At 45.1% G+C, this 21,195-nt stretch overlaps 7 non-coding genes across 7 annotated transcripts; all 7 read left to right on the plus strand.

Annotated features, from left to right (window-relative positions):
• Window positions 1-1,581: 1,581 nt before the first annotated feature.
• Window positions 1,582-1,703, plus strand: TRNAF-AAA (transfer RNA phenylalanine (anticodon AAA)). The gene is made up of 2 exons: window positions 1,582-1,619; window positions 1,658-1,703. It is a non-coding gene; the product is annotated as a tRNA-Phe (tRNA).
• Window positions 1,704-2,333: 630 nt separating this feature from the next.
• Window positions 2,334-2,455, plus strand: TRNAF-AAA (transfer RNA phenylalanine (anticodon AAA)). The gene is made up of 2 exons: window positions 2,334-2,371; window positions 2,410-2,455. It is a non-coding gene; the product is annotated as a tRNA-Phe (tRNA).
• Window positions 2,456-4,023: 1,568 nt separating this feature from the next.
• TRNAF-AAA (transfer RNA phenylalanine (anticodon AAA)) lies at window positions 4,024-4,145 on the plus strand. The gene is made up of 2 exons: window positions 4,024-4,061; window positions 4,100-4,145. It is a non-coding gene; the product is annotated as a tRNA-Phe (tRNA).
• A 1,756-nt stretch (window positions 4,146-5,901) lies between these two features.
• TRNAF-AAA (transfer RNA phenylalanine (anticodon AAA)) lies at window positions 5,902-6,023 on the plus strand. Its single transcript has 2 exons — window positions 5,902-5,939; window positions 5,978-6,023. It is a non-coding gene; the product is annotated as a tRNA-Phe (tRNA).
• Window positions 6,024-6,841: 818 nt separating this feature from the next.
• Window positions 6,842-6,963, plus strand: TRNAF-AAA (transfer RNA phenylalanine (anticodon AAA)). The gene is made up of 2 exons: window positions 6,842-6,879; window positions 6,918-6,963. It is a non-coding gene; the product is annotated as a tRNA-Phe (tRNA).
• Window positions 6,964-12,292: 5,329 nt separating this feature from the next.
• Window positions 12,293-12,414, plus strand: TRNAL-CAA (transfer RNA leucine (anticodon CAA)). The gene is made up of 2 exons: window positions 12,293-12,330; window positions 12,369-12,414. It is a non-coding gene; the product is annotated as a tRNA-Leu (tRNA).
• A 5,333-nt stretch (window positions 12,415-17,747) lies between these two features.
• TRNAL-CAA (transfer RNA leucine (anticodon CAA)) lies at window positions 17,748-17,869 on the plus strand. The gene is made up of 2 exons: window positions 17,748-17,785; window positions 17,824-17,869. It is a non-coding gene; the product is annotated as a tRNA-Leu (tRNA).
• The last annotated feature ends 3,326 nt before the right edge of the window (window positions 17,870-21,195 follow it).

The raw sequence follows: 21,195 nt of genomic DNA on the forward strand, positions 1-21,195 counted from the left end.
CCCACTTCTGGCACGATGTGTTTTTCGAATATAACTGGAAGAGATGTAATTTTAAAACGTCCAAATTACATAAAACCACGTCAGGATGGCCGAGCGGCCTAAGGTGCCAGACTCAAGGGGCTTAGCTTCCTTCGTTCACGATGTGAGTCTGTGTATTCTCGTCCTCGTTTTAGGGCGTGGGTTCGAATCCCACTTCTGACACGATGTGTTTTTTGAAAATAACTGGAAGAGATGTAATTTTAAAACGTCCAAATTACATAAAACCACGTCAGGATGGCCGAGCGGTCTAAACGCCAGACTCAAGGGGTTTAGCTTCCTTCGTTTACGATGTGAATCTGTGTATTCTGGTCCTCGTTTGAGGGCGTGGGTTCGAATCCCACTTATGACACCATGTGTTTTATGAAAATAACTGGAAGAGATGTAATTTTAAAACGTCAAAATTACCAAAGACCACAACAGGATGGCCGAGCTGTCTAAGGCGACAGACTCAAGGGGCTTAGCTTCCTTCGTTCACGGTGTGAATCTGTGTATTCTCGTCCTCGTTTTAGGGCGTGGGTTCGAATCCCACTTCTGACACGATGTGTTTTTTGAAAATAACTGGAAGAGATGTAATTTTAAAACGTCCAAATTACATAAAACCACGTCAGGATGGCCGAGCGGCCTAAGGTGCCAGACTCAAGGGGCTTAGCTTCCTTCGTTCACGATGTGAATCACTGTATTCTGGTCCTCGTTTGAGGGCGTGGGTTCGAATCCCACTTCTGACACGATGTGTTTTTCGAAAATAACTGGAAGAGATGTAATTTTAAAACGTCCAAATTACATAAAACCACGTCAGGATGGCCGAGCGGCCTAAGGTGCCAGACTCAAGGGGCTTAGCTTCCTTCGTTCACGATGTGAGTCTGTGTATTCTCGTCCTCGTTTTAGGGCGTGGGTTCGAATCCCACTTCTGACACGATGTGTTTTTTGAAAATAACTGGAAGAGATGTAATTTTAAAACGTCCAAATTACATAAAACCACGTCAGGATGGCCGAGCGGTCTAAGGCGCCAGACTCAAGGGGCTTAGCTTCCTTCGTTCACGATGTGAATCTGTGTATTCCGGTGCTCGTTTGAGGGCGTGGGTTCGTATCGCACTTCTGACACGATGTGTTTTATGAAAATAACTGGAAGAGATGTAATTTTAAAACGTCCAAATTACATAAAACCACGTCAGGAGGGCCGAGCGGTCTAAACGCCAGACTCAAGGGGTTTAGCTTCCTTCGTTTACGATGTGAATCTGTGTATTCTGGTCCTCGTTTGAGGGCGTGGGTTCGAATCCCACTTATGACACGATGTGTTTTATGAAAATAACTGGAAGAGATGTAATTTTAAAACGTCAAAATTACCAAAGACCACAACAGGATGGCCGAGCTGTCTAAGGCGACAGACTCAAGGGGCTTAGCTTCCTTCGTTCACGGTGTGAATCTGTGTATTCTCGTCCTCGTTTGAGGGCGTGGGTTCGAATCCCACTTCTGACACGATGTGTTTTTTGAAAATAACTGGAAGAGATGTAATTGTAAAACGTCCAAATTACATAAAACCACGTCAGGATGGCCGAGCGGCCTAAGGTGCCAGACTAAAGGGGCTTAGCTTCCTTCGTTCACGATGTGAATCACTGTATTCTGGTCCTCGTTTGAGGGCGTGGGTTCGAATCCCACTTCTGACACGATGTGTTTTATGAAAATAACTAGAAGAGATGTAATTTTGAAACGTCCAAATTACATAAAACCACGTCAGTATGGCCGAGCGGTCTAAGGCGCCAGACTCAAGGGGCTTAGCTTCCTTCGTTCACGATGTGAATCTGTGTATCCTGGTCCTCGTTTGAGGGCGTGGGTTCGAATCCCACTTCTGACACGATGTGTTTTTCGAATATAACTGGAAGAGATGTAATTTTAAAACGTCCAAACTACATAAAACCACGTCAGGATGGCCGAGCGGCCTAAGGTGCCAGACTCAAGGGGCTTAGCTTCCTTCGTTCACGATGTGAGTCTGTGTATTCTCGTCCTCGTTTTAGGGCGTGGGTTCGAATCCCACTTCTGATACGATGTGTTTTTTGAAAATAACTGGAAGAGATGTAATTTTAAAACGTCCAAATTACATAACACCACGTCAGGATGGCCGAGCGGTCTAAGGCGCCAGACTCAAGGGGCTTAGCTTCCTTCGTTCACGATGTGAGTCTGTGTATTCTCGTCCTCGTTTTAGGGCGTGGGTTCGAATCCCACTTCTGACACGATGTGTTTTTTGAAAATAACTGGAAGAGATGTAATTGTAAAACGTCCAAATTACATAAAACCACGTCAGGATGGCCGAGCGGCCTAAGGTGCCAGACTAAAGGGGCTTAGCTTCCTTCGTTCACGATGTGAATCACTGTATTCTGGTCCTCGTTTGAGGGCGTGGGTTCGAATCCCACTTCTGACACGATGTGTTTTATGAAAATAACTAGAAGAGATGTAATTTTGAAACGTCCAAATTACATAAAACCACGTCAGTATGGCCGAGCGGTCTAAGGCGCCAGACTCAAGGGGCTTAGCTTCCTTCGTTCACGATGTGAATCTGTGTATCCTGGTCCTCGTTTGAGGGCGTGGGTTCGAATCCCACTTCTGGCACGATGTGTTTTTCGAATATAACTGGAAGAGATGTAATTTTAAAACGTCCAAATTACATAAAACCACGTCAGGATGGCCGAGCGGCCTAAGGTGCCAGACTCAAGGGGCTTAGCTTCCTTCGTTCACGATGTGAGTCTGTGTATTCTCGTCCTCGTTTTAGGGCGTGGGTTCGAATCCCACTTCTGACACGATGTGTTTTTTGAAAATAACTGGAAGAGATGTAATTTTAAAACGTCCAAATTACATAAAACCACGTCAGGATGGCCGAGCGGTCTAAACGCCAGACTCAAGGGGTTTAGCTTCCTTCGTTTACGATGTGAATCTGTGTATTCTGGTCCTCGTTTGAGGGCGTGGGTTCGAATCCCACTTATGACACCATGTGTTTTATGAAAATAACTGGAAGAGATGTAATTTTAAAACGTCAAAATTACCAAAGACCACAACAGGATGGCCGAGCTGTCTAAGGCGACAGACTCAAGGGGCTTAGCTTCCTTCGTTCACGGTGTGAATCTGTGTATTCTCGTCCTCGTTTTAGGGCGTGGGTTCGAATCCCACTTCTGACACGATGTGTTTTTTGAAAATAACTGGAAGAGATGTAATTTTAAAACGTCCAAATTACATAAAACCACGTCAGGATGGCCGAGCGGCCTAAGGTGCCAGACTCAAGGGGCTTAGCTTCCTTCGTTCACGATGTGAATCACTGTATTCTGGTCCTCGTTTGAGGGCGTGGGTTCGAATCCCACTTCTGACACGATGTGTTTTTCGAAAATAACTGGAAGAGATGTAATTTTAAAACGTCCAAATTACATAAAACCACGTCAGGATGGCCGAGCGGCCTAAGGTGCCAGACTCAAGGGGCTTAGCTTCCTTCGTTCACGATGTGAGTCTGTGTATTCTCGTCCTCGTTTTAGGGCGTGGGTTCGAATCCCACTTCTGACACGATGTGTTTTTTGAAAATAACTGGAAGAGATGTAATTTTAAAACGTCCAAATTACATAAAACCACGTCAGGATGGCCGAGCGGTCTAAGGCGCCAGACTCAAGGGGCTTAGCTTCCTTCGTTCACGATGTGAATCTGTGTATTCCGGTGCTCGTTTGAGGGCGTGGGTTCGTATCGCACTTCTGACACGATGTGTTTTATGAAAATAACTGGAAGAGATGTAATTTTAAAACGTCCAAATTACATAAAACCACGTCAGGAGGGCCGAGCGGTCTAAACGCCAGACTCAAGGGGTTTAGCTTCCTTCGTTTACGATGTGAATCTGTGTATTCTGGTCCTCGTTTGAGGGCGTGGGTTCGAATCCCACTTCTGACACGATGTGTTTTTTGAAAATAACTGGAAGAGATGTAATTGTAAAACGTCCAAATTACATAAAACCACGTCAGGATGGCCGAGCGGCCTAAGGTGCCAGACTAAAGGGGCTTAGCTTCCTTCGTTCACGATGTGAATCACTGTATTCTGGTCCTCGTTTGAGGGCGTGGGTTCGAATCCCACTTCTGACACGATGTGTTTTATGAAAATAACTAGAAGAGATGTAATTTTGAAACGTCCAAATTACATAAAACCACGTCAGTATGGCCGAGCGGTCTAAGGCGCCACACTCAAGGGGCTTAGCTTCCTTCGTTCACGATGTGAATCTGTGTATCCTGGTCCTCGTTTGAGGGCGTGGGTTCGAATCCCACTTCTGGCACGATGTGTTTTTCGAATATAACTGGAAGAGATGTAATTTTAAAACGTCCAAATTACATAAAACCACGTCAGGATGGCCGAGCGGCCTAAGGTGCCAGACTCAAGGGGCTTAGCTTCCTTCGTTCACGATGTGAGTCTGTGTATTCTCGTCCTCGTTTTAGGGCGTGGGTTCGAATCCCACTTCTGACACGATGTGTTTTTTGAAAATAACTGGAAGAGATGTAATTTTAAAACGTCCAAATTACATAAAACCACGTCAGGATGGCCGAGCGGTCTAAACGCCAGACTCAAGGGGTTTAGCTTCCTTCGTTTACGATGTGAATCTGTGTATTCTGGTCCTCGTTTGAGGGCGTGGGTTCGAATCCCACTTATGACACCATGTGTTTTATGAAAATAACTGGAAGAGATGTAATTTTAAAACGTCAAAATTACCAAAGACCACAACAGGATGGCCGAGCTGTCTAAGGCGACAGACTCAAGGGGCTTAGCTTCCTTCGTTCACGGTGTGAATCTGTGTATTCTCGTCCTCGTTTTAGGGCGTGGGTTCGAATCCCACTTCTGACACGATGTGTTTTTTGAAAATAACTGGAAGAGATGTAATTTTAAAACGTCCAAATTACATAAAACCACGTCAGGATGGCCGAGCGGCCTAAGGTGCCAGACTCAAGGGGCTTAGCTTCCTTCGTTCACGATGTGAATCACTGTATTCTGGTCCTCGTTTGAGGGCGTGGGTTCGAATCCCACTTCTGACACGATGTGTTTTTCGAAAATAACTGGAAGAGATGTAATTTTAAAACGTCCAAATTACATAAAACCACGTCAGGATGGCCGAGCGGCCTAAGGTGCCAGACTCAAGGGGCTTAGCTTCCTTCGTTCACGATGTGAGTCTGTGTATTCTCGTCCTCGTTTTAGGGCGTGGGTTCGAATCCCACTTCTGACACGATGTGTTTTTTGAAAATAACTGGAAGAGATGTAATTTTAAAACGTTCAAATTACATAAAACCACGTCAGGATGGCCGAGCGGTCTAAGGCGCCAGACTCAAGGGGCTTAGCTTCCTTCGTTCACGATGTGAATCTGTGTATTCCGGTGCTCGTTTGAGGGCGTGGGTTCGTATCGCACTTCTGACACGATGTGTTTTATGAAAATAACTGGAAGAGATGTAATTTTAAAACGTCCAAATTACATAAAACCACGTCAGGAGGGCCGAGCGGTCTAAACGCCAGACTCAAGGGGTTTAGCTTCCTTCGTTTACGATGTGAATCTGTGTATTCTGGTCCTCGTTTGAGGGCGTGGGTTCGAATCCCACTTATGACACGATGTGTTTTATGAAAATAACTGGAAGAGATGTAATTTTAAAACGTCAAAATTACCAAAGACCACAACAGGATGGCCGAGCTGTCTAAGGCGACAGACTCAAGGGGCTTAGCTTCCTTCGTTCACGGTGTGAATCTGTGTATTCTCGTCCTCGTTTGAGGGCGTGGGTTCGAATCCCACTTCTGACACGATGTGTTTTTTGAAAATAACTGGAAGAGATGTAATTGTAAAACGTCCAAATTACATAAAACCACGTCAGGATGGCCGAGCGGCCTAAGGTGCCAGACTAAAGGGGCTTAGCTTCCTTCGTTCACGATGTGAATCACTGTATTCTGGTCCTCGTTTGAGGGCGTGGGTTCGAATCCCACTTCTGACACGATGTGTTTTATGAAAATAACTAGAAGAGATGTAATTTTGAAACGTCCAAATTACATAAAACCACGTCAGTATGGCCGAGCGGTCTAAGGCGCCAGACTCAAGGGGCTTAGCTTCCTTCGTTCACGATGTGAATCTGTGTATCCTGGTCCTCGTTTGAGGGCGTGGGTTCGAATCCCACTTCTGACACGATGTGTTTTTCGAATATAACTGGAAGAGATGTAATTTTAAAACGTCCAAACTACATAAAACCACGTCAGGATGGCCGAGCGGCCTAAGGTGCCAGACTCAAGGGGCTTAGCTTCCTTCGTTCACGATGTGAGTCTGTGTATTCTCGTCCTCGTTTTAGGGCGTGGGTTCGAATCCCACTTCTGATACGATGTGTTTTTTGAAAATAACTGGAAGAGATGTAATTTTAAAACGTCCAAATTACATAACACCACGTCAGGATGGCCGAGCGGTCTAAGGCGCCAGACTCAAGGGGCTTAGCTTCCTTCGTTCACGATGTGAATCTGTGTATTCCGGTGCTCGTTTGAGGGTGTGGGTTCTTATCGCACTTCTGACACGATGTGTTTTATGAAAATAACTGGAAGAGATGTAATTTTAAAACGTCCAAATTACATAAAACCACGTCAGGATGGCCGAGCTGTCTAAGGCGACAGACTCAAGGGGCTTAGCTTCCTTCGTTCACGGTGTGAATCTGTGTATTCTCGTCCTCGTTTGAGGGCGTGGGTTCGAATCCCACTTCTGACACGATGTGTTTTTTGAAAATAACTGGAAGAGATGTAATTGTAAAACGTCCAAATTACATAAAACCACGTCAGGATGGCCGAGCGGCCTAAGGTGCCAGACTAAAGGGGCTTAGCTTCCTTCGTTCACGATGTGAATCACTGTATTCTGGTCCTCGTTTGAGGGCGTGGGTTCGAATCCCACTTCTGACACGATGTGTTTTATGAAAATAACTAGAAGAGATGTAATTTTGAAACGTCCAAATTACATAAAACCACGTCAGTATGGCCGAGCGGTCTAAGGCGCCAGACTCAAGGGGCTTAGCTTCCTTCGTTCACGATGTGAATCTGTGTATCCTGGTCCTCGTTTGAGGGCGTGGGTTCGAATCCCACTTCTGACACGATGTGTTTTTCGAATAGAACTGGAAGAGATGTAATTTTAAAACGTCCAAACTACATAAAACCACGTCAGGATGGCCGAGCGGCCTAAGGTGCCAGACTCAAGGGGCTTAGCTTCCTTCGTTCACGATGTGAGTCTGTGTATTCTCGTCCTCGTTTTAGGGCGTGGGTTCGAATCCCACTTCTGATACGATGTGTTTTTTGAAAATAACTGGAAGAGATGTAATTTTAAAACGTCCAAATTACATAAAACCACGTCAGGATGGCCGAGCGGCCTAAGGTGCCAGACTCAAGGGGCTTAGCTTCCTTCGTTCACGATGTGAAACACTGTATTCTGGTCCTCGTTTGAGGGCGTGGGTTCGAGTCCCACTTCTGACACGATGTGTTTTATGAAAATAACTGGAAGAGATGTAATTTTAAAACGTCCAAATTACATAAAACTACGTCAGGATGGCCGAGCGGTCTAAGGCGCCAGACTCAAGGGGCTTAGCTTCCTTCGTTCACGATGTGAATCTGTGTATTCTCGTCCTCGTTTTAGGGCGTGGGTTCGAATCCCACTTCTGACACGGTGTGTTTTTTGAAAATAACTGGAAGAGATGTAATTTTAATACGTCCAAATTACATAAAACCACGTCAGGAGGGCCGAGCGGTCTAAACGCCAGACTCAAGGGGCTTAGCTTCCTTCGTTTACGATGTGAATCTGTGTATTCTGGTACTCGTTTAAGGGCATGGGTTCGAATCCCACTTCTGACACGATGTGTTTTATGAAAATAACTGGAAGAGATGTAATTTTAAAACGTCCAAATTACATAAGACCACAACAGGATGGCCGAGTGGTCTAAGGCGCAAGACTCAAGGGTTCTTAGTTTCATTGGTTCACGATGTGAATCGCTGTATTCTGGTCCTCGTTTGCGGGAGTGTTTTCCAAACCCACTTCTGAGACGATGTGTTTTATGAAAATAACTGGAAGAGATGTAATTTTAAAACGTCTAAATTGCATAAGACTACAACAGGATGGCCGAGCGGTCTAAGGCGCAAGACTCACGGGGCTTAGCTTCCTTCGTTCACGATGTGAATCTGTGTATTCTGGTCCTCGTTTGAGGGCGTGGGTTCGTATCCCACTTCTGACACGATGTGTTTTATGAAAATAACTGGAAGAGATGTAATTTTAAAACGTCAAAATTACAAAAGGCCACAACAGGATGGCCGAGCGGTCTAAGGCGCCAGAGTTAAGGGGCTTAGCTTCCTTCGTTCACGATGTGAATCTGTGTATTCTGGTCCTCGTTTGAGGGCGTGGGTTCGAATCCCACTTCTGACACGATGTGTTTTATGAAAATAACTGGAAGAGATGTAATTTAAAACGTCAAAATTACATAAGACCACAACAGGATGGCCGAGCGGTCTAAGGCGCAAGACTCAAGGGTTCTTAGTTTCATTGGTTCACGATGTGAATCGCTGTATTCTGGTCCTCGTTTGCGGGAGTGTTTTCCAATCCCACTTCTGAGACGATGTGTTTTATGAAAATAACTGGAAGAGATGTAATTTTAAAACGTCTAAATTGCATAAGACTACAACAGGATGGCCGAGCGGTCTAAGGCGCAAGACTCACGGGGCTTAGCTTCCTTCGTTCACGATGTGAATCTGTGTATTCTGGTCCTCGTTTGAGGGCGTGGGTTCGAATCCCACTTCTGACACGATGTGTTTTATGAAAATAACTGGAAGAGATGTAATTTTAAAACGTCCAAATTACATAAAACCACGTCAGGAGGGCCGAGCGGTCTAAGGCGCCAGACTCAAGGGGCTTAGCTTCCTTCGTTCACGATGTCAATCGCTGTATTCTGGTCCTCGTTTGAGGGCGTGGGTTCGAATCCCACTTCTGACACGATGTGTTTTATGAAAATAACTGGAAGAGATGTAATTTAAAAACGTCAAAATTGCATAAGACCACAACAGGATGGCCGAGCGGTCTAGGGCGCCAGACTCAAGGGGCTTAGCTTCCTTCGTTCACGATGTGAATCTGTGTATTCTGGTACTCGTTTAAGGGCGTGGGTTCGAATCCCACTTCTGACACGATGTGTTTTATGAAAATAACTGGAAGAGATGTAATTTTAAAACGTCCAAATTACATAAGACCACAACAGGATGGCCGAGCGGTCTAAGGCGCAAGACTCAAGGGTTCTTAGTTTCATTGGTTCACGATGTGAATCGCTGTATTCTGGTCCTCGTTTGCGGGAGTGTTTTCGAATCCCACTTCTGAGACGATGTGTTTTATGAAAATAACTGGAAGAGATGTAATTTTAAAACGTCCAAATTACATAAAACCACGTCAGGAGGGCCGAGCGGTCTAAGGCGCCAGACTCATGGGGCTTAGCTTCCTTCGTTTACGATGTGAATCTGTGTATTCTGGTCCTCGTTTGAGGGCGTGGGTTCGAAACCCACTTCTGACACGATGTGTTTTATGAAAATAACTGGAAGAGATGTAATTTAAAAACGTCAAAATTACATAAGACCACAACAGGATGGCCGAGCGGTCTAAGGCGCCAGACTCAAGGGGCTTAGCTTCCTTCGTTCACGATGTGAATCTGTGTATTCTGGTACTCGTTTAAGGGCGTGGGTTCGAATCCCACTTCTGACACGATGTGATTTATGAAAATAACTGGAAGAGATGTAATTTTAAAACGTCCAAATTACATAAGACCACAACAGGATGGCCGAGCGGTCTAAGGCGCAAGACTCAAGGGTTCTTAGTTTCATTGGTTCACGATGTGAATCGCTGTATTCTGGTCCTCGTTTGCGGGAGTGTTTTCGAATCCCACTTCTGAGACGATGTGTTTTATGAAAATAACTGGAAGAGATGTAATTTTAAAACGTCTAAATTGCATAAGACTACAACAGGATGGCCGAGCGGTCTAAGGCGCAAGACTCACGGGGCTTAGCTTCCTTCGTTCACGATGTGAGTCTGTGTATTCTGATCCTCGTTTGAGGGCGTGGGTTCGAATCCCACTTCTGACACGATGTGTTTTATGAAAATAACTGGAAGAGATAATTTTAAAACGTCCAAATTACATAAAACCACGTCAGGAGGGCCGAGCGGTCTAAGGCGCCAGACTCAAGGGGCTTAGCTTCCTTCGTTCACGATGTGAATCGCTGTATTCTGGTCCTCGTTTCAGGGCGTGGGTTCGAATCCCACTTCTGACACGATGTGTTTTATGAAAATAACTGGAAGAGATGTAATTTAAAAACGTCAAAATTACATAAGACCACAACAGGATGGCCGAGCGGTCTAAGGCGCCAGACTCAAGGGGCTTAGCTTCCTTCGTCACGATGTGAATCTGTGTATTCTGGTCCTCGTTTGAGGGCGTGGGTTCGAATCCCACTTCTGACACGATGTGTTTTATGAAAATAACTGGAAGAGATGTAATTTTAAAACGTCCAAATTACATAAAACCACGTCAGAAGGGCCGAGCGGTCTAAGGCGCCAGACTCAAGGGGCTTAGCTTCCTTCGTTCACGATGTGAATCGCTGTATTCTGGTCCTCGTTTCAGGGCGTGGGTTCGAATCCCACTTTTGACACGATGTGTTTTATGAAAATAACTGGAAGAGATGTAATTTAAAAACGTCAAAATTACATAAGACCACAACAGGATGGCCGAGCGGTCTAAGGCGCCAGACTCAAGGGGCTTAGCTTCCTTCGTCACGATGTGAATCTGTGTATTCTGGTCCTCGTTTGAGGGCGTGGGTTCGAATCCCACTTCTGACACGATGTGTTTTATGAAAATAACTGGAAGAGATGTAATTTTAAAACGTCCAAATTACATAAAACCACGTCAGAAGGGCCGAGCGGTCTAAGGCGCCAGACTCAAGGGGCTTAGCTTCCTTCGTTCACGATGTGAATCGCTGTATTCTGGTCCTCGTTTCAGGGCGTGGGTTCGAATCCCACTTCTGACACGATGTGTTTTATGAAAATAACTGGAAGAGATGTAATTTAAAAACGTCAAAATTACATAAGACCACAACAGGATGGCCGAGCGGTCTAAGGCGCCGGACTCAAGGGGCTTAGCTTCCTTCGTTCACGATGTGAATCTGTGTATTCTGGTACTCGTTTAAGGGCGTGGGTTCGAATCCCACTTCTGACACGATGTGTTTTATGAAAATAACTGGAAGAGATGTAATTTTAAAACGTCCAAATTACATAAGACCACAACAGGATGGCCGAGTGGCCTAAGGCGCAAGACTCAAGGGTTCTTAGTTTTATTGGTTCACGATGTGAATCGCTGTATTCTGGTCCTCGTTTGCGGGAGTGTTTTCGAATCCCACTTCTGAGACGATGTGTTTTATGAAAATAACTGGAAGAGATGTAATTTTAAAACGTCAAAATTACAAAAGGCCACAACAGGATGGCCGAGCGGTCTAAGGCGCCAGACTCATGGGGCTTAGCTTCCTTCGTTTACGATGTGAATCTGTGTATTCTGGTCCTCGTTTGAGGGCGTGGGTTCGAATCCCACTTCTGACACGATGTGTTTTATGAAAATAACTGGAAGAGATGTAATTTTAAAACGTCCAAATTACATAAAACCACGTCAGGAGGGCCGAGCGGTCTAAGGCGCCAGACTCATGGGGCTTAGCTTCCTTCGTTTACGATGTGAATCTGTGTATTCTGGTCCTCGTTTGAGGGCGTGGGTTCGAATCTCACTTCTGACACGATGTGTTTTATGAAAATAACTGGAAGAGATGTAATTTTAAAACGTCCAAACTACATAAAACCACGTCAGGATGGCCGAGCGGCCTAAGGTGCCAGACTCAAGGGGCTTAGCTTCCTTCGTTCACGATGTGAGTCTGTGTATTCTCGTCCTCGTTTTAGGGCGTGGGTTCGAATCCCACTTCTGATACGATGTGTTTTTTGAAAATAACTGGAAGAGATGTAATTTTAAAACGTCCAAATTACATAAAACCACGTCAGGATGGCCGAGCGGCCTAAGGTGCCAGACTCAAGGGGCTTAGCTTCCTTCGTTCACGATGTGAAACACTGTATTCTGGTCCTCGTTTGAGGGCGTGGGTTCGAGTCCCACTTCTGACACGATGTGTTTTATGAAAATAACTGGAAGAGATGTAATTTTAAAACGTCCAAATTACATAAAACTACGTCAGGATGGCCGAGCGGTCTAAGGCGCCAGACTCAAGGGGCTTAGCTTCCTTCGTTCACGATGTGAATCTGTGTATTCTGGTACTCGTTTGAGGGCGTGGGTTCGAATCCCATTTCTGACACGATGTGTTTTATGAAAATAACTGGAAGAGATGTAATTTTAAAACGTCAAAATTACATAAGGCCACAACAGGATGGCCGAGCGGTCTAAGGCGCCAGAGTCAAGGGGCTTAGCTTTCTTCGTTCACGATGTGAATCTGTGTATTCTGGTCCTCTTTTGATGGCGTGGGTTCGTATCCCACTTCTGACACGATGTGTTTTATGAAAATAACTGGAAGAGATGTAATTTTAAAACGTCCAAATTACATAAAACCACGTCAGGAGGGCCGAGCGGTCTAAGGCGCCAGACTCATGGGGCTTAGCTTCCTTCGTTTACGATGTGAATCTGTGTATTCTGGTCCTCGTTTGAGGGCGTGGGTTCGAAACCCACTTCTGACACGATGTGTTTTATGAAAATAACTGGAAGAGATGTAATTTAAAAACGTCAAAATTACATAAGACCACAACAGGATGGCCGAGCGGTCTAAGGCGCAAGACTCAAGGGGCTTAGCTTCCTTCGTTCACGATGTGAATCTGTGTATTCTGGTCCTCGTTTGAGGGCGTGGGTTCGAAACCCACTTCTGACACGATGTGTTTTATGAAAATAACTGGAAGAGATGTAATTTAAAAACGTCAAAATTACATAAGACCACAACAGGATGGCCGAGCGGTCTAAGGCGCCAGACTCAAGGGGCTTAGCTTCCTTCGTTCACGATGTGAATCTGTGTATTCTGGTACTCGTTTAAGGGCGTGGGTTCGAATCCCACTTCTGACACGATGTGATTTATGAAAATAACTGGAAGAGATGTAATTTTAAAACGTCCAAATTACATAAGACCACAACAGGATGGCCGAGCGGTCTAAGGCGCAAGACTCAAGGGTTCTTAGTTTCATTGGTTCACGATGTGAATCGCTGTATTCTGGTCCTCGTTTGCGGGAGTGTTTTCGAATCCCACTTCTGAGACGATGTGTTTTATGAAAATAACTGGAAGAGATGTAATTTTAAAACGTCTAAATTGCATAAGACTACAACAGGATGGCCGAGCGGTCTAAGGCGCAAGACTCACGGGGCTTAGCTTCCTTCGTTCACGATGTGAGTCTGTGTATTCTGATCCTCGTTTGAGGGCGTGGGTTCGAATCCCACTTCTGACACGATGTGTTTTATGAAAATAACTGGAAGAGATGTAATTTTAAAACGTCCAAATTACATAAAACCACGTCAGGAGGGCCGAGCGGTCTAAGGCGCCAGACTCAAGGGGCTTAGCTTCCTTCGTTCACGATGTGAATCGCTGTATTCTGGTCCTCGTTTCAGGGCGTGGGTTCGAATCCCACTTCTGACACGATGTGTTTTATGAAAATAACTGGAAGAGATGTAATTTAAAAACGTCAAAATTACATAAGACCACAACAGGATGGCCGAGCGGTCTAAGGCGCCAGACTCAAGGGGCTTAGCTTCCTTCGTCACGATGTGAATCTGTGTATTCTGGTCCTCGTTTGAGGGCGTGGGTTCGAATCCCACTTCTGACACGATGTGTTTTATGAAAATAACTGGAAGAGATGTAATTTTAAAACGTCCAAATTACATAAAACCACGTCAGGAGGGCCGAGCGGTCTAAGGCGCCAGACTCAAGGGGCTTAGCTTCCTTCGTTCACGATGTGAATCGCTGTATTCTGGTCCTCGTTTCAGGGCGTGGGTTCGAATCCCACTTCTGACACGATGTGTTTTATGAAAATAACTGGAAGAGATGTAATTTAAAAACGTCAAAATTACATAAGACCACAACAGGATGGCCGAGCGGTCTAAGGCGCCAGACTCAAGGGGCTTAGCTTCCTTCGTTCACGATGTGAATCTGTGTATTCTGGTACTCGTTTAAGGGCGTGGGTTCGAATCCCACTTCTGACACGATGTGTTTTATGAAAATAACTGGAAGAGATGTAATTTTAAAACGTCCAAATTACATAAGACCACAACAGGATGGCCGAGTGGCCTAAGGCGCAAGACTCAAGGGTTCTTAGTTTTATTGGTTCACGATGTGAATCGCTGTATTCTGGTCCTCGTTTGCGGGAGTGTTTTCGAATCCCACTTCTGAGACGATGTGTTTTATGAAAATAACTGGAAGAGATGTAATTTTAAAACGTCAAAATTACAAAAGGCCACAACAGGATGGCCGAGCGGTCTAAGGCGCCAGACTCATGGGGCTTATCTTCCTTCGTTTACGATGTGAATCTGTGTATTCTGGTCCTCGTTTGAGGGCGTGGGTTCGAATCCCACTTCTGACACGATGTGTTTTATGAAAATAACTGGAAGAGATGTAATTTTAAAACGTCCAAATTACATAAAACCACGTCAGGAGGGCCGAGCGGTCTAAGGCGCCAGACTCATGGGGCTTAGCTTCCTTCGTTTACGATGTGAATCTGTGTATTCTGGTCCTCGTTTGAGGGCGTGGGTTCGAATCTCACTTCTGACACGATGTGTTTTATGAAAATAACTGGAAGAGATGTAATTTTAAAACGTCAAAATTACATAAGGCCACAACAGGATGGCCGAGCGGTCTAAGGCGCCAGAGTCAAGGGGCTTAGCTTTCTTCGTTCACGATGTGAATCTGTGTATTCTGGTCCTCTTTTGATGGCGTGGGTTCGTATCCCACTTCTGACACGATGTGTTTTATGAAAATAACTGGAAGAGATGTAATTTTAAAACGTCCAAATTACATAAAACCACGTCAGGAGGGCCGAGCGGTCTAAGGCGCCAGACTCATGGGGCTTAGCTTCCTTCGTTTACGATGTGAATCTGTGTATTCTGGTCCTCGTTTGAGGGCGTGGGTTCGAAACCCACTTCTGACACGATGTGTTTTATGAAAATAACTGGAAGAGATGTAATTTAAAAACGTCAAAATTACATATGACCACAACAGGATGGCCGAGCGGTCTAAGGCGCAAGACTCAAGGGGCTTAGCTTCCTTCGTTCACGATGTGAATCTGTGTATTCTGGTCCTCGTTTGAGGGCGTGGGTTCGAAACCCACTTCTGACACGATGTGTTTTATGAAAATAACTGGAAGAGATGTAATTTAAAAACGTCAAAATTACATAAGACCACAACAGGATGGCCGAGCGGTCTAAGGCGCCAGACTCAAGGGGCTTAGCTTCCTTCGTTCACGATGTGAATCTGTGTATTCTGGTACTCGTTTAAGGGCGTGGGTTCGAATCCCACTTCTGACACGATGTGATTTATGAAAATAACTGGAAGAGATGTAATTTTAAAACGTCCAAATTACATAAGACCACAACAGGATGGCCGAGCGGTCTAAGGCGCAAGACTCAAGGGTTCTTAGTTTCATTGGTTCACGATGTGAATCGCTGTATTCTGGTCCTCGTTTGCGGGAGTGTTTTCGAATCCCACTTCTGAGACGATGTGTTTTATGAAAATAACTGGAAGAGATGTAATTTTAAAACGTCAAAATTACAAAAGGCCACAACAGGATGGCCGAGCGGTCTAAGGCGCCAGACTCATGGGGCTTAGCTTCCTTCGTTTACGATGTGAATCTGTGTATTCTGGTCCTCGTTTGAGGGCGTGGGTTCGAATCCCACTTCTGACACGATGTGTTTTATGAAAATAACTGGAAGAGATGTAATTTTAAAACGTCCAAATTACATAAAACCACGTCAGGAGGGCCGAGCGGTCTAAGGCGCCAGACTCATGGGGCTTAGCTTCCTTCGTTTACGATGTGAATCTGTGTATTCTGGTCCTCGTTTGAGGGCGTGGGTTCGAATCTCACTTCTGACACGATGTGTTTTATGAAAATAACTGGAAGAGATGTAATTTTAAAACGTCCAAACTACATAAAACCACGTCAGGATGGCCGAGCGGCCTAAGGTGCCAGACTCAAGGGGCTTAGCTTCCTTCGTTCACGATGTGAGTCTGTGTATTCTCGTCCTCGTTTTAGGGCGTGGGTTCGAATCCCACTTCTGATACGATGTGTTTTTTGAAAATAACTGGAAGAGATGTAATTTTAAAACGTCCAAATTACATAAAACCACGTCAGGATGGCCGAGCGGCCTAAGGTGCCAGACTCAAGGGGCTTAGCTTCCTTCGTTCACGATGTGAAACACTGTATTCTGGTCCTCGTTTGAGGGCGTGGGTTCGAGTCCCACTTCTGACACGATGTGTTTTATGAAAATAACTGGAAGAGATGTAATTTTAAAACGTCCAAATTACATAAGACCACAACAGGATGGCCGAGCGGTCTAAGGCGCCAGACTCAAGGGGCTTAGCTTCCTTCGTTCACGATGTGAATCTGTGTATTCTGGTACTCGTTTAAGGGCGTGGGTTCGAATCCCACTTCTGACACGATGTGATTTATGAAAATAACTGGAAGAGATGTAATTTTAAAACGTCCAAATTACATAAGACCACAACAGGATGGCCGAGCGGTCTAAGGCGCAAGACTCAAGGGTTCTTAGTTTCATTGGTTCACGATGTGAATCGCTGTATTCTGGTCCTCGTTTGCGGGAGTGTTTTCGAATCCCACTTCTGAGACGATGTGTTTTATGAAAATAACTGGAAGAGATGTAATTTTAAAACGTCAAAATTACAAAAGGCCACAACAGGATGGCCGAGCGGTCTAAGGCGCCAGACTCATGGGGCTTAGCTTCCTTCGTTTACGATGTGAATCTGTGTATTCTGGTCCTCGTTTGAGGGCGTGGGTTCGAATCCCACTTCTGACACGATGTGTTTTATGAAAATAACTGGAAGAGATGTAATTTTAAAACGTCCAAATTACATAAAACCACGTCAGGAGGGCCGAGCGGTCTAAGGCGCCAGACTCATGGGGCTTAGCTTCCTTCGTTTACGATGTGAATCTGTGTATTCTGGTCCTCGTTTGAGGGCGTGGGTTCGAATCTCACTTCTGACACGATGTGTTTTATGAAAATAACTGGAAGAGATGTAATTTTAAAACGTCCAAACTACATAAAACCACGTCAGGATGGCCGAGCGGCCTAAGGTGCCAGACTCAAGGGGCTTAGCTTCCTTCGTTCACGATGTGAGTCTGTGTATTCTCGTCCTCGTTTTAGGGCGTGGGTTCGAATCCCACTTCTGATACGATGTGTTTTTTGAAAATAACTGGAAGAGATGTAATTTTAAAACGTCCAAATTACATAAAACCACGTCAGGATGGCCGAGCGGCCTAAGGTGCCAGACTCAAGGGGCTTAGCTTCCTTCGTTCACGATGTGAAACACTGTATTCTGGTCCTCGTTTGAGGGCGTGGGTTCGAGTCCCACTTCTGACACGATGTGTTTTATGAAAATAACTGGAAGAGATGTAATTTTAAAACGTCCAAATTACATAAAACTACGTCAGGATGGCCGAGCGGTCTAAGGCGCCAGACTCAAGGGGCTTAGCTTCCTTCGTTCACGATGTGAATCTGTGTATTCTGGTACTCGTTTGAGGGCGTGGGTTCGAATCCCATTTCTGACACGATGTGTTTTATGAAAATAACTGGAAGAGATGTAATTTTAAAACGTCAAAATTACATAAGACCACAACAGGATGGCCGAGCGGTCTAAGGCGCAAGACTCAAGGGGCTTAGCTTCCTTCGTTCACGATGTGAATCTGTGTATTCTGGTCCTCGTTTGAGGGCGTGGGTTCGAAACCCACTTCTGACACGATGTGTTTTATGAAAATAACTGGAAGAGATGTAATTTAAAAACGTCAAAATTACATAAGACCACAACAGGATGGCCGAGCGGTCTAAGGCGCCAGACTCAAGGGGCTTAGCTTCCTTCGTTCACGATGTGAATCTGTGTATTCTGGTACTCGTTTAAGGGCGTGGGTTCGAATCCCACTTCTGACACGATGTGATTTATGAAAATAACTGGAAGAGATGTAATTTTAAAACGTCCAAATTACATAAGACCACAACAGGATGGCCGAGCGGTCTAAGGCGCAAGACTCAAGGGTTCTTAGTTTCATTGGTTCACGATGTGAATCGCTGTATTCTGGTCCTCGTTTGCGGGAGTGTTTTCGAATCCCACTTCTGAGACGATGTGTTTTATGAAAATAACTGGAAGAGATGTAATTTTAAAACGTCTAAATTGCATAAGACTACAACAGGATGGCCGAGCGGTCTAAGGCGCAAGACTCACGGGGCTTAGCTTCCTTCGTTCACGATGTGAGTCTGTGTATTCTGATCCTCGTTTGAGGGCGTGGGTTCGAATCCCACTTCTGACACGATGTGTTTTATGAAAATAACTGGAAGAGATGTAATTTTAAAACGTCCAAATTACATAAAACCACGTCAGGAGGGCCGAGCGGTCTAAGGCGCCAGACTCAAGGGGCTTAGCTTCCTTCGTTCACGATGTGAATCGCTGTATTCTGGTCCTCGTTTCAGGGCGTGGGTTCGAATCCCACTTCTGACACGATGTGTTTTATGAAAATAACTGGAAGAGATGTAATTTAAAAACGTCAAAATTACATAAGACCACAACAGGATGGCCGAGCGGTCTAAGGCGCCAGACTCAAGGGGCTTAGCTTCCTTCGTCACGATGTGAATCTGTGTATTCTGGTCCTCGTTTGAGGGCGTGGGTTCGAATCCCACTTCTGACACGATGTGTTTTATGAAAATAACTGGAAGAGATGTAATTTTAAAACGTCCAAATTACATAAAACCACGTCAGGAGGGCCGAGCGGTCTAAGGCGCCAGACTCAAGGGGCTTAGCTTCCTTCGTTCACGATGTGAATCGCTGTATTCTGGTCCTCGTTTCAGGGCGTGGGTTCGAATCCCACTTCTGACACGATGTGTTTTATGAAAATAACTGGAAGAGATGTAATTTAAAAACGTCAAAATTACATAAGACCACAACAGGATGGCCGAGCGGTCTAAGGCGCCAGACTCAAGGGGCTTAGCTTCCTTCGTTCACGATGTGAATCTGTGTATTCTGGTACTCGTTTAAGGGCGTGGGTTCGAATCCCACTTCTGACACGATGTGTTTTATGAAAATAACTGGAAGAGATGTAATTTTAAAACGTCCAAATTACATAAGACCACAACAGGATGGCCGAGTGGCCTAAGGCGCAAGACTCAAGGGTTCTTAGTTTTATTGGTTCACGATGTGAATCGCTGTATTCTGGTCCTCGTTTGCGGGAGTGTTTTCGAATCCCACTTCTGAGACGATGTGTTTTATGAAAATAACTGGAAGAGATGTAATTTTAAAACGTCAAAATTACAAAAGGCCACAACAGGATGGCCGAGCGGTCTAAGGCGCCAGACTCATGGGGCTTATCTTCCTTCGTTTACGATGTGAATCTGTGTATTCTGGTCCTCGTTTGAGGGCGTGGGTTCGAATCCCACTTCTGACACGATGTGTTTTATGAAAATAACTGGAAGAGATGTAATTTTAAAACGTCCAAATTACATAAAACCACGTCAGGAGGGCCGAGCGGTCTAAGGCGCCAGACTCATGGGGCTTAGCTTCCTTCGTTTACGATGTGAATCTGTGTATTCTGGTCCTCGTTTGAGGGCGTGGGTTCGAATCTCACTTCTGACACGATGTGTTTTATGAAAATAACTGGAAGAGATGTAATTTTAAAACGTCAAAATTACATAAGGCCACAACAGGATGGCCGAGCGGTCTAAGGCGCCAGAGTCAAGGGGCTTAGCTTTCTTCGTTCACGATGTGAATCTGTGTATTCTGGTCCTCTTTTGATGGCGTGGGTTCGTATCCCACTTCTGACACGATGTGTTTTATGAAAATAACTGGAAGAGATGTAATTTTAAAACGTCCAAATTACATAAAACCACGTCAGGAGGGCCGAGCGGTCTAAGGCGCCAGACTCATGGGGCTTAGCTTCCTTCGTTTACGATGTGAATCTGTGTATTCTGGTCCTCGTTTGAGGGCGTGGGTTCGAAACCCACTTCTGACACGATGTGTTTTATGAAAATAACTGGAAGAGATGTAATTTAAAAACGTCAAAATTACATAAGACCACAACAGGATGGCCGAGCGGTCTAAGGCGCAAGACTCAAGGGGCTTAGCTTCCTTCGTTCACGATGTGAATCTGTGTATTCTGGTCCTCGTTTGAGGGCGTGGGTTCGAAACCCACTTCTGACACGATGTGTTTTATGAAAATAACTGGAAGAGATGTAATTTAAAAACGTCAAAATTACATAAGACCACAACAGGATGGCCGAGCGGTCTAAGGCGCCAGACTCAAGGGGCTTAGCTTCCTTCGTTCACGATGTGAATCTGTGTATTCTGGTACTCGTTTAAGGGCGTGGGTTCGAATCCCACTTCTGACACGATGTGATTTATGAAAATAACTGGAAGAGATGTAATTTTAAAACGTCCAAATTACATAAGACCACAACAGGATGGCCGAGCGGTCTAAGGCGCAAGACTCAAGGGTTCTTAGTTTCATTGGTTCACGATGTGAATCGCTGTATTCTGGTCCTCGTTTGCGGGAGTGTTTTCGAATCCCACTTCTGAGACGATGTGTTTTATGAAAATAACTGGAAGAGATGTAATTTTAAAACGTCTAAATTGCATAAGACTACAACAGGATGGCCGAGCGGTCTAAGGCGCAAGACTCACGGGGCTTAGCTTCCTTCGTTCACGATGTGAGTCTGTGTATTCTGATCCTCGTTTGAGGGCGTGGGTTCGAATCCCACTTCTGACACGATGTGTTTTATGAAAATAACTGGAAGAGATGTAATTTTAAAACGTCCAAATTACATAAAACCACGTCAGGAGGGCCGAGCGGTCTAAGGCGCCAGACTCAAGGGGGTTAGCTTCCTTCGTTCACGA

The sequence above is a fragment of the Phalangium opilio genome, unplaced genomic scaffold (genome assembly GCF_054372755.1).
Source record: "Phalangium opilio isolate 3A_F unplaced genomic scaffold, DU_Popi_V2 ptg000021l_1, whole genome shotgun sequence".
NCBI classification, from domain to species: Eukaryota; Metazoa; Arthropoda; class Arachnida; order Opiliones; family Phalangiidae; genus Phalangium; species Phalangium opilio.